We start from the raw sequence: 13,776 nt of genomic DNA on the forward strand, positions 1-13,776 counted from the left end.
ACTCAAGAGCTCTCCCTTACTAGAGCCTACAGAGAACTTCCAGAAACCGTATAAATCTGCAGAAATGGCATAAAAACAGATACGTTCCGTAATGGATTCTTGCTTCAGCTACTGCTATGTGCTTTTATTTAACGTTCTGTCTTGGATAAGAGATACCACACAGGGGAGTGCAAAGTTGAAAGTCTTCAGTAAAAATTTGGACTGTAAACACAGCTTGGCATTATCAGCATTCTGTTAAGTTCAAAGAGAAAAGTTACAACAAATACAGCTTGCTTTATTTCTGAAACAAAACGTTGAACATTTTTGTGGCCGCATTACCAATTAACCTGTAGATTGTTCCTTTCATCACACAGTGTGTTCGCCTCCCCCGTTACAACATGTTGGGGTTATTTTTGCCCATCTGGAATATACTCTAGTGTTCCCTTCAGGCACTCAAGAGAGAATGGTGCACATGACTAAGGGACTGGAGAGACTGACTCGTTCAGAAAAATTCAAACAACTCTGTATGCACACAAATCAAGGCCATGATGATGGGCTGTTAACACTGAGAATAATTCAGCTGGGATGGAGGGTGTGTTTTAAGGAATAGGGAAGATCTTTATTAGACAATAAAATTAAATCTTTATGATGCTATCCATGAAACACAGCAAAATGGAAACATGAATGGTAGTTGGCAGGGCAATGGAATTAAGAATCAAAAGATAGCTCTTCCTCCCTGGCTGCCCGAGGATCGCCCACCATCATGAATGACACAGTAACTATCCGGACCAGGAAGTTCATGACTAACCGACTACTTCACAGGAAACAAATGGTCATTGATGTCCTTCACCCTGGAAAGGCAACAGTACCAAAGACAGAAATTAGAGAAAAACTAGCCAAGATGTACAAGACCACACCCAATGTCATCTTTGTATCTGGATTCAGAACTCACTTTGGCGGTGGGAAGACAACGAGCTTTGGCATGATTTATGATTCCTTGGATTATGCAAAGAAAAATGAACCCAAACATAGACTTGCAAGGCATGGCCTGTATGAGAAGAAAAAGACGTCAAGAAAGTAGTAAAAGGAACGCAAGAACAGAATGAAGAAAGTCAAGGGCACCGCAAAGGCTAATGTTGGTGCTGGCAAAAAGTGAGCTGGAGATTGGATAACAGGCGAAGGAGTAAAGACCCTACAGTGATGTTAGTTGCAGCCATTGCATAGATTTTTCACAAGAGGATTCATAAAGACTTTTCATGTATTTGGTTGTTTGAAAAAAAAAAAAAGAATCACAAGATAAAGGTTGGCTCTAGCATGTATAAATGTATGACCTTGGAAAAGTCATTTAACCACCATGGACCTCAGTTTCCTCTAACTTAGAGCCAGAATTAGATACTTTCAAAGTATGCTTCAAAGAACCCAAAGGATTTTGAGGATCCTGCTATTGTGGGGAATAGGAAGAAAAGTGGAAAGGAGGGGTGACTGCCCACAGCCCCTTTGCTTTGTTTCATCTCTATATCTTCAGCTTCCTCAGAGTGATTTCTGAGGAATTCATCCACTTCAAGTTTGCTCAAGAAATGTATTGACTCAAAAAGTTCACAGAACATACTGGAGATTAATTTTATATCCATTCCTATTTCAAAAGTCTCCTTAGGAGGCAGAAGATTCATTCATTAAAGCTGTGCTTTCTCAAAATGTTTCCTGAGCACCTGCTCATGTGGCAACACAGCAGAGACAGCAGAAAGTCAGAGGGACTTGTCACCCTCATGAGACTCATACCCCAAACGCAACTTCTGATACAGGATCGCCAAAAGTTCACAAATGAATAGAGAAATAACTCAAGTAGTTTCCCATAAACTGAAAAGTATTAATTCAACTGAACATTTATTGAGGGCCTAACTCCCAATCTTTAAGACTCATGATAGACAGACATTTAAAATAAACAGATATTGTGACATCTGTCTTCCCCAGAACACATGGGCATATATAAAATTATAACAAAACAGAAAGGCTACTAAAGAGCCATGCTGACAGACCCTGAGACTCATGCAAGACAGAAATTCACTTTTTCTAGAATTGGGCTCACGCTGGGGAGAGGAGGCTGATCAAATAAACCTTTAGAAGAGAGATGGTAGAATCAGGCTCTGAAGGATAAGTAGAACATTCTATCTAAGTACAGAAGAGTGTGTGTTTATGAGAGGTCTTTTCTTTTTTTCTTAAATTTTTTGAGACAGTCTCACTCTGTTGCCCTGATTAGAGTGCCATGGCGTGATCATAGCTCATAGCAACCTCAAATTCTTAGGCTCAGGAGATCCTCTTGCCTTAGTTTTGCTATTTTTAGTAGAGAAGGGATCGTATTCTTCCTCAGCCTGGAAAAACTCCTGACCTCAAGCAATCCACCACTGGGGCCTCCCAGAGTGCTAGGATTACAAGTGTGAGCCACCATGTCTGCCCATTTATGAGGAGTTTTAGAAGCTATAAGTAAAATATTTACCTCACCAAGAAGATTTTTGAGCAAGTTTGACGTTGTCCAATATCTATTAGTATGTGGCTGCCCCTCATCGCCTAAGAAGTTATCACACTTTAAGGAGGGAGAAGACACAGGGCAAAAGCAAAGGCTGCCCAGACCAGATTTCAAAGAGAAACCCAGGCCTCGATGCTCTAGGAACCAAAATGAGGGTAAAGGAGGGTAGGAAACCGGCTTATCACGGGCCTATTTATTACATATTTTGTGATAAGCTTTCTGTTCTCACTTCTAAAATTTTCTTCTTCACTACTGCCGAGGATGTCCTAATATTTGAAGATGTTCAGGTAGGGTGGTTGGGAATTTGGCAGCCAGGACGCCAGCTTCAGAGGAAGTTGAGTACACTGTCCTTTTAAAATTTCTTTCCAGCTCTGCAGTTCCATGATTAATCGCTCCTACATGTATACGTCACTGGATGGCTGATTGCTCATAGAGATATTGTCGAGTCTTAATGTGCCTTCATCTAGTAACAGTCTCCTTGAATTAGCCTCTCAATTTCATCTGTAACACACACAGATTGGGGCTTGTGGCTTGGCTGGTGTTCCTGGCTGCTTGCTCCTTGTGTGTATGTCTGCATACTTTTGCTTTGAAGGGCTAAGGAACAGCCTCCTATGGAGGGCACCCCTAACCCAGCCCAACCTACAGTGGGCCAAGGCCTCAATGTCATTTCAAAAGCTCCCTCACCTGAGTGCCTCCGGCTGCACCTGCAACTCAACCAGCTATACTGGATGCCAAATCTCTCCAGGACTGTTTAACTTGTTACTTCAAGTGTGCAATTTAATCAATTATTATGTAAACTGGTAACAAATAAAACTGCCTCAATATCATAAAATAAAACCTAAGTATAACGTTTTGAAAAAATTCCATACACGCATTTCACGTAGGAAAAGAGGGTAAACTGTTCACTTTCATATGGAGAAGCAAACTTCAATAACACACTGCACTGGGGGGAAGAAAGCATGAAAATCTCAACGCATGCTGCACCCACGCTGTTTCACAAATGTCTTTAGTTCCTGCTCTCCCTTAAAGAAACCTAAACTGGAACATGTAGAGGATCCATTACAACATGAATCACCATGACTCATGTCAAACACAAGACTGAGGCCACCACTCAAATATGCTTGGCCATATTTAAAAACAATTGGCCAAGGCATACACATTTTCTTATTTATTTTATTGATGTATAATTTACATACAATAAATAAACCATTTTCAGTGTGCATTTCGATCAATTTTGATAAATGTACAGGCCCTTGTAACTATAACCATAAGCAAGTTCTAGAATGTTTCCATCACCCTCAAAAGTTCCCTTGTGCCCCATTACTGCCAACCCTTTTTGTACATAAGCCTCAGAAACCTACTGATGGTTTTCCATTAGTATACATTAGTTTTGTCTTTTCTAGGATTTTGTAAAAATGGAAATATACAGTAGGTATCAGGAAAACACACTTAACACCTTTTAATTTATTTTCTTCTCCAGAAGGGCATTTGTATATGTCATATCAAATTAATGTTTTGCCTCAAATTTGTTTATTTGCTAAAAATAATAATTATGCATGGCCATGAAAACTGAGAGCAGGTGGAGATCAGAAGAGAGATTTTACATTTCATCAGAAATAGTGTCTGGTTTTTGATGTTAAACAAACAAAAAAACACCCTCTTTATTTTTCCTGATGAGGGAAAGATGGCAATCATTTTACAACTCTCAAGAATCACATTTAAGTGTTTCATTATGATGAAGCCATCTTTCACGGATCACTCCAGAAAGATATGAATTTTCTAACCTGCTGAGCACATCCAATAAGCTTAACTGTATGATCACAACCTGAAGACAAAAGACTTCTAAATGGTCCTCACTCTATGGGTTCAGACTTATTTTTCATTTCTTACCATTTATAGTGCCTGAAATATTTAAAGTAAGTTATGAGGTCTTAAAGTATAAAGCACTCCTTATAAAAGACTGTTCTTCACTAATAAGTGAATGTAATTTTTCTAACACTGTGGAATAAAATATTCATAATGGATTAATGTGGAATGATAGACACAATTAAATGTAATTTCTCTTTATTAAAATTGATGTAGGATATTGGGCTCAGATAGGCACACTCTAATGGAAAATCTGAATGTAGCAGGGCGTAAAACACATTACTTTCTTACAGTCCTAAAGCATAAGAGCGAGTGTGTGCTAAAGTCCATAGGCAGATCCATTTACTCATTGGCCTTATTATGAGAAAATTAAAGCTCAGACCCATTAGGTAACATGGTCCCTATTACAATAGCACCATTTAGTAAACTAGAGCACCAGAGTCACTGATTTGATGATGTCTGTGTTAATATCCACATTAATTCTTGTACTGACAACCTGGGATCTTCTTGCCTTACAGAGTCTGTTAGTACATGAATAGCTGCATGTTGGCCTTGGGTAGACATGGATGATTTCTAATACTGCTGATTTCTATTGACATGGGATTTGAGAAGAGAAAGGTACGCACCTTAATAGCAACAAACTCGACACTTTCTATAACTCCTTAGTACTAATAAACTAAAGGCAATGATATAGTCACTGATCATTTACCTTCACAAAATATGAGGCTCAGAAAACCTAAGAAGTAACCTCCAGAGATTAGTATAAAACAGGACTGTTGTTACTCAAACCGGTCTAAAAGCGCATTTCAAATTCTGCCCTTCAGTGGGAGATGATGATAGATTTGCTGCAACTCAAAGAGTCATCACAGACCCTGGTCTCTGGCAGGCCCACAGAGAACACCACAATCCAAAGCAAAGTTGGTGTATTAAGAATATTGCCAAGTAACTAATTCTCATCTTAGAAGCCCATTATCCCAGAAGGGAACCAATTTTTAAGAACATTCAGATTTATCTTATAATCCAGCCTCAGTTTCCTGAGAATTTCACCTCCTAAGGGATTGTGGATTGACTCATCACTTGAAATTAAAAGCCCTCTGTTACAGAACAATAAATTGTGACCCTCTTCTAAGAACCAGCAAAGACCTTGGACTTCTGCTTCCCTTCTGCTCCATATTTTTTAACCTGTAAGTCTTTGTGCCTGAGTTATTTCTACACTTTGGGCATTTTGTTACACATTTTTCACCAATGACAATCATACTTCATTATCCGAGGCTTATATTCAATGCTGTCTTCTCCAAGAAGCCAGATAAAAAATCACTGTCCTTCCTAAATTTCTCTCCTGGTTCCTCCCTTCCTTCTTTTTCTCTTTTTAATGAATATTTCTTTGTGAATTGCCTGTTTAAAACTTTGGCTCAGTTTTCTACTGGGTTGTTCATGAGGCCTTTCTTTATACCCCCAAAGCATATATAACTTCTTCCTGCTTTAGATGATTGCACAAATGTTAACCCTTGTCAGGCAATCATGATAAATCATTTTGTGTCAAGGCATTTATACAATTGTCTGAACTCACCTACAAGCCCTTAAGGAATGCTCACAACAGAAACCATGCTCATTTGTAATGTATTCCACGAGGATCCCAAGCAATGCCTAATATTAAAGCCTTCAAATCAGTATAAGTGCTGGCAACCCATCATTTGTAAGATGATTTTTATTTCTAAAAAACATAACACAGTGAGTCTTTGTAAGAAAGGACTTTGATATTTATGCCAGTTAATGTTCTTACAGGAAGAGTTCAAAGTACACTGTCAATTGGCTTATAGGAATTATGTCTTACTTATGTCAAATAAAGGAATAAAGTGAATGTAACTTTCATAACAAAAAAATCAAATATATATAGCATCAGGTATCTAATTAAGTGTTCTAAGTCAAGAGTAAATGAATACCAAAAAGGGGAGCTATAGCATCTAAGAGACTATCTACATTTGTGAATAAAAGCAGCTCACTTTCATCATGTAAATATGTTTGGAAAGGAGGCACCTATTGAAGTCTCACCAAATCAGTGATAAGTATCAGTAAATAAAGAGCTTTAAACGTACTGCTAGTATAGAACAAGAGCCTCCTGGTGGTCTTCTAAGCCATATTACTTTATTTTAAGAAGAACAGTTGGGAGGACGTTTTCTGAATTCACCTTCTCTGCCTTTAAGACCTGGGCTCTGTCACTCACAGGTGTGTGATCTTTGCCAAGTTACCTAATCTATCTGTGCATAAGTAACCCCATCTTAGATATAACAGTATCTACAACATTAGAGGTGCTAAAGGAATTATACAAGTCAATATACATAAAGAGCTTTGGATCACACCTAGCAAATCCATAAATTCTGTCTTTATTGTTTTGTTATAGCCAAGTGGTCTTCACATTCACTACATGGCCACTTCCCATCATAAGAAAATAATACTTCTGGAAACTCATTTGCTATAAAATTTTATTTCCTGATGATGAATGATCAGACTTCTGGTTCAGGGTGATTACTGAGAACACAGTTGTACCCCAGGACTCTACTGAAATAAAAGTATACCAGTTCCCAAAGTAATAAGTAACTGCAAAAAATGTACGGGGGAAAGTATGTGAGAGAAGGGGGTTACAGCCAACGGGATGTTTCAGTACGTGCCTGGAAAATGGAAAGAAGATGAGAGCAGGTTAAGTGGAATAAACCATGTGCCAGAATAAAGTAGGATGGGGCTGAGACAGAGGTAAAAAGAAAGGTTATACTGTCAACCATTTCAGCTGCATCTAAGGATGTCTTGTGATAATTACCACCGTAATCTGAACCCAGTGGAAATGCTGGACTAAAGCGTCCACCTGCTTCTACCCAGAGGACACTCCCACATTTCCTAAGGCCACTACAAAAGGACATTTCAAAAGTCCATGACTAGTAAATTCAGCCACAGGCCACGGCCAGAGGTGGTGTTGAAGGGGTATCTTAGTGTGGAACTGCTCTAGACCAGAAAGAACACTGCTGGAGAGTTGCTTCCTGCACCGCACAGCTGAGGATGAGGGGGCAGCAGAAACGGCACCAGCAGTTATCTCAGCTCTTTCAAGAGTGGGAAAAAAAAAAAAAGGTGATCAATAAGGAAGGGTCCTGGAATTCTCCCCATGGGAGATTTAATCTGGGCTGCTAACCTGTCCACCAGGGTTGATAGGGCCATGGGTACACTCACTTGGAAGGGATCTTTGGCAAAGTGCTGGATAGTAGAATCTTTGAGGCAGAAGAGCCAACCTCCAGAAATCTCCCTGTTCTCTACCGCCAGCCAGAACTAGAATCCAGGTTTCCCCACACTCCACCCCGGCATAGCTTCACTACCCCAGTCACAACTTTCCTTTCCGTTCTTTCAGACATTCCTATTTCACTACTGAGTTCTATATATACATACATATATTTTTTAAAAGTCTTTTATAATTATAAAAATAACACATGTTCACTGTGGAGAAAATTATGGAAAAAATAAAAATCATATATAATCTGCTGTTTACATTTTAACATGTTTTTAAAAGACTTTCTACCCATATTTTTCTATACATTTTATAACACTGTTTTTTCCCCACAGAGTATTTTCCCAAATAATTTGAATTCTATAAATATAGTGTTTTGATAGTATCTCATCATTTGAGATCTACAATATTTTATTCAACAGATTCCCTTTCTATTTTTCATTATAAGTTGTACTTCAGGGAACATTTTCATAAATAGATACTATACAAATATGTATTTCTTTAGGATGGAGACAGGTATATACACACCTTTTTATATATTTATTTAATTTTTTATACATATTTAGATATATCTCTCTCTGTCCATTTGTCTGTCAATCTATCTGTCTATTAATCAGCCGATCCACCCATCCATCCATTCATTCATCTGGACTGGGAAGTATGAGACATTTAAAGTTCAGGAGCAAATGTTGCAAAATCATTTTCTAGAAGTGTTGGGCCAATTTACACCCTTGCCAGTTGCAAATGAGAGTGGTTCATTTTCCTAAATTTTAGCTAATTTCAGAGGTAAAAAGTTAGATTTCAGTTTAATTTTCATTTCATACTAGTGTGAATGAAATTTATTTAATTATCCATTTGTATTTGTCTCTTTAAAAATTATTTATATCTCTCATCTAACCCTATTGGGATATTTGCATTTGTATGAAAATTTTAATACAAACGTCTTTGCTTATTGCATTTATTACAAATATAATTCTTACTTATTTGATTTTTAATTTTGTCTTTGATATTTACATATTCTTTAAAATTTTGGTTGTAAAATCTATTAAAAATTTCTCTTGTGACTATTCTTTTTCTTTTTTTCCTTTCAGATTAATATAAGGGTACATGCAATTAGGTTCCATTATTTGCATTTGTTAGGTAAAGTCCAAGCGGCAGCTGAGCTCTTTACCTGGAGGGGCGCCATGCACCCTCACATTATACCCATATAGGTGAGCGCTTACCAAGCCCCTTTTCCCCTTCTCCCTGCCCCCTCCTTGAATGTAATTGTGGTTTTCTCTCATGACTATTCTTTATTGATTTACAGTCACAAAGCATAGAGAAAATATTTCCAGAATTTATCCCATTGATATTTATATTTTTTCTTTCTTTCTTTCTTTCTTTTTTTTTTTGATACAGAATCTTACTCTGTTGCCCTGGGTAGAGTACAGCGGCACTGTGACTCACAGCAACCTCAAATTCGGGGACTTGCGTAGTCCTCCTCTTGCCTCAGCCTCCTGAGTAGCTGGAACCACAGGTGTGCACCACTATACCTGGTTAGATTTTTCTATTTTTTGTAGAAACAGGGTCTTGCTCTTGCTCAGGCTGGTCTGGAATTTCTGATCTTAAGAAATTTACCTGCCTTGGCCTCCCAGAGTGCTAGGATTATAAGTGTGAGCCACCACACCTATCCTCAATATTTATATTACACTGTAGGGTTTTTTAAAGTTGCTAGTTTTGGAACATTGAAAAATTTTTTTAACTCATTTGGACTGCATACATCATTTGATTTAAGAGCTTATCTTTTTCTGAAAGTACTAGTTTTTTGATAAGCCACAACCTCTATTTTAAAATATAGTAGTTTAAACTTTTAGGAGAAGCTTGCAGAGGGTCCTGTCCACCTCTTCTATTTAATCCACTCACCACATTCTGCTCATTCAGGCTGCTTTGTCCATGAAGTAGACAAATTATGATAGACAAATTCATGATAGTAGAATTAATTGGCCTCTCCCATGTGTACCTTTGCTGCCCGGCCACTATGTCACTTGTTGAGACAAACAATTTTCACAGTGTTGGCTTGTCACTCTACTCTTTATGTCTGATAGACCATTGTGAAAATATTTGGGAGACATTCCCTTTCTCCACAACTTTAAGAAACATCATTACATTAAAATACAATGGGAATCAAATCACATTATAAATGCAGCTTAACTAGTTCATTTAAGTACTTATAATAAAGTATTGTTGATATAAGTAGGACAGCTCTTCTGCAGGATTAATTAAACTATTTAACTGCCTAGAACAAAACACAGAACAACTCTGGAAATAAGGTTAGAAAATTCAAGCTCAATGGGTCAGTGCATGGTGCATTATATGGGCAGATTGGTTTTAACCCAAGAAGCATGGTCCACAGTGTGCTTTCATGTCTATGTATACATCAGTTGAGCTGTCTGTTAAACAGGAATTCTGTTTATGACCAAAAAAGATTTGAGCTACTCCAATTTGCACCACATCTGCATATAATTTCCAAGGGTGAAATAAGCGGCTGTGGGGTTCACATATAGAATATGGCTCTCTGGAATTCGGGGCATGGGGTGACAATGACTGGCTCCAATTTCAAGCAGGGCTCAAACACCCTCAGGCTCTTGACCATATGCTCCCCAAACCTATCAGTGTTCCTCCTGGACTCTTTTCAAATTCAGCAAATGCATCCTTCCCATTGAAGTCACTGGGACTGATGACAATCTTTACAGGTCACCTAATCCATGCACCTGCCTTCAGGCAAGGCTGCTCTTAAAGCCACCCCAGACAGATGGTTCTTTGCAGTTCTCAAAATTCCCCAGGGAAGGAGGTTCCGTGGGCTGCCACAATAATCCATTCCCAAGTCACCTCTAAGACACTGAATCCTAAGCATTTAGTTAATAGCAGGTGGCAATGAGACAACTCTTTGTCTTTCCCTGAGGAATTGGAAGTTGGCCAAATAGCCATGGGGCAATTGCCAAAGTGTACAGGAACCCCAATGCTGCTCTAAGCTTTACAAATATCAAGTTAAGTGGGGGTATTTAGTGTTCCCAGCTGACAAAATACCAAATTCAGCAATTTAAACAAGTTCCAAAATGCTCAGTCAGGAATTTACATATGTCAGTAATACATTTCAAGGCTTAAATTCTTTCAATTTAAAAAACCGAAATAAATAACAAAGATAAAAATGATTTGGAAATTCATTTTTAAATATTTCTTAAATGGAGAACTGAGTTACGAAATATTTTAATAACAAAATCCATGGAATGCAGGATAAAGTCAAAGAAGACTATTTATAAATTTAAATGCTTTCGCTATTAAACAAAGAAGACATTCAGAATAAGGTACTACAAAAATGCATAACTAAGTAAACTCAATCAAATTGGAATGTAGACATTTGTAAGGCTAACCATTAAAAGTGATGAGATAGAAAACAAGTAAACTCCATACACCGCACAAACACACACAAACAGAGGCATATCTTAGGAAAGCTTAACTAAGGGGGGGAAAGGAAATAATTGTCAAAGTAAAAAGGGAGATAGAAGGCTAAGGTAGCAGAATCGCTTGAGTCCAGGAGTTTGAGGTTGTGGGGAGCTAGGATGATGCCACGGTACTTCAGCCTCCATGACAGAGCAAGACCCAGGCTCAGAAAAGGAGACCAAAAAAAAAAAGGGAGATATAAATACAGACAAAAATATATTTTAACAATTATAAGTGAGTAATATACTACATAGTTGAAATGCTAACACGGTTGAAAATCTTGATGGAAATGCATGTTTTTTAAGCAAAAATAAACAACCAAATAAATTTTAAGAGTAAAACATTTAACATTATAAATTTTAAGTGTAAAACAAAACCATAAAATACTTCAGCAGCCTAATAATTAATGATAAAATGGAAAAGTTTTAAATATAAGTCTGTTAAAGACTTAACTGTAAGACCAGAGACAGTTGAAAATCCTGTAAGAAAACTTAGGAGACTCTTCTGGACATCGGCCTGGAAACAAAGAATTATTTATGACTAAGATCCCCAAAGCAAATGCAATAAAAAAAAAAAATAGTCAGATGGAATTGAAAACCTTCTACACAGCAAAAGAAATAATCGAAAGAGTAAATAGACAACTTGCAGAATGGGAGAAAATATTTGCAAACTGAGTGCCTGGGAAAGGCCTAATATCCAGAATCTACAAAGAGCTCAAATCACTCAGCAAGGAGAAAAACCAAGAACCCCATTAAAAAATGGGCAAATGATAGAAACAGACATTTCTCAAAAGAAAAGATATATAATTGGCCATAAGAAAAATGCCTCTACATCATTAATCATCAGGGAGATGTAAATGAAAACCATAATGAGATACCATTTACTCCAATTAGAATGGCCATTATTAAAAAATAAAAAATGTATACATTTTATGCATAAGTGTTTCCTGCAGACAAGGATATGGCAAAAAAGGAATACTTATACACTGTTGTTATGAATATAAATTAATACAACTCTACAGAGATAACTATGGAGACTTCTCAAAGAACTAAAAGTAGATCTACCATATAGTCCTGCAATCTCACTAATGGACATCTACCCAGCAGAAAAGAAATTATCTTGAAAATACGCCTGTATTCCTGTTTATCATGACACAATTTATAACTTCCAAGACAAGGATTTAACCTAAGTGCCTATCAACCAATAAGTAGATTAAAAAAAAAGTGTGTGTGTGTGTCTATAAACACACATACCTACACACACACATACATATAATTCAGTACTACTCAGTGATAAGAAAGAATGAAATAACGTCTTTTGCAGCAACTTGAATGGAACTGGAGACCATTATCCTAAGTGAAGTAACTGAAGAACAGAAAAATCAGTGCCCCATGTTCTCACTTATTAGCGGGAGCTAAACTATGGCTATATAGAAGGGCACACAGAAAGGTACAAGGGACATGGGAGACTCACTAGGAGGGACGGTGACAGGAGGTGAAGGATGAGGTCTGATGAGACCATGAGGTCTGATGAATATTACTAAGGCAATGGGTATACCAAAAGCTCAGATTCTGCCAGTCTACAATATATACATGTAATAGAATTCAATTTGTACCTCTTAAATCTTTAAAAAATAACAATTCAGTCAGGTATTTGGCTATTAGTAAGCAAAAGTCAAGAGTTTCCTTTTATACTAGCAATAACCACACAGAAAAAGAAACAAACAAAAAGTCTCCTGAATAATCAAAACAAACAAACAAAAAAACTCTGAATTATCTTGGAATAAAGAATAAAGTTATCAAGAAAGGAAAATAATTATCTTCCCTCCCTCCCTGCCTCTCTCTCTTTCTTCTCTTTCCTTCGCTCCCTCCCTTCCTCCCTCCCCCCCTCTTTCTTTCTTTCTTTCTTTCTTTCTTTCTTTCTTTCTTTCTTGTCTTACCCTGTCACCCTGGGTAGAGTACTGTGACATCATGGCTCACAGCAACCTCAAACTCCTGGGCTAAAGGGATCCTCTTGCTTCAGCCTCCCAAGTAGCTGAGAATAGTCTCACCACAACACCTGGCTAGTTTTTCTATTTTGACTGGCTAGTTTTTCTGTTTTTCATAGAGATAGGGTCTTGCTCTTGCTCAGGCTGGTCTCGAACTCCTGAGTTCCAGTATTTACCTGCCTAAGACTCCTAGAGTGCTAGAACTATAGGCATGAGCCACTATGCCCAGCAGGAAAATAATTGTCAAAGTACAGGATACAATTCTAATAAAGAGAAAGAATTCCATGTTAAAGGGGGGAGTTTTTAAAACAGTAAATGTAAATTACCTTTCCTAAGTATTATAGAATTGTTGGTTTTTCTATAGGGGCTTTTTTATTTTACCCAAAGCATACTAGCATGTATATTGATGCTATATATGTACATACACACATTCACACATCCATTTTTGGTGAAGGCGAACAAAATTCCTAAGACAAGTTGAGAACGTCTATTGATGTAGTCGTCCTGTAGCACAGATGAAGATTTTAGGTTTTACTCACATACACTCACTCATGAGACTTGAATTAAAATTTAGACTACTGTCAAGGTAGTTATCCCCAGAATAACAAAGTTCAAATGTGGCCATGACTATGGCAGAAAATGGTCAAGAACAGCCAGTTCTAGCACTTT

General features: G+C 37.5%; 1 protein-coding gene and 1 pseudogene across 7 annotated transcripts in view; one reads left to right on the top strand and one right to left on the bottom strand.

The window, feature by feature from the left end:
• Window positions 1–13,776, bottom strand: part of LPP (LIM domain containing preferred translocation partner in lipoma) — a 686,984-nt gene that overhangs the window by 121,950 nt on the left and 551,258 nt on the right. The window lies entirely within an intron of this gene.
• On the top strand, window positions 724–1,221 carry LOC100955765 (annotated as a pseudogene).

Source organism: Otolemur garnettii, unplaced genomic scaffold (genome assembly GCF_000181295.1).
Source record: "Otolemur garnettii isolate 467f Iridium unplaced genomic scaffold, OtoGar3 scaffold00060, whole genome shotgun sequence".
NCBI lineage: Eukaryota > Metazoa > Chordata > Mammalia > Primates > Galagidae > Otolemur > Otolemur garnettii.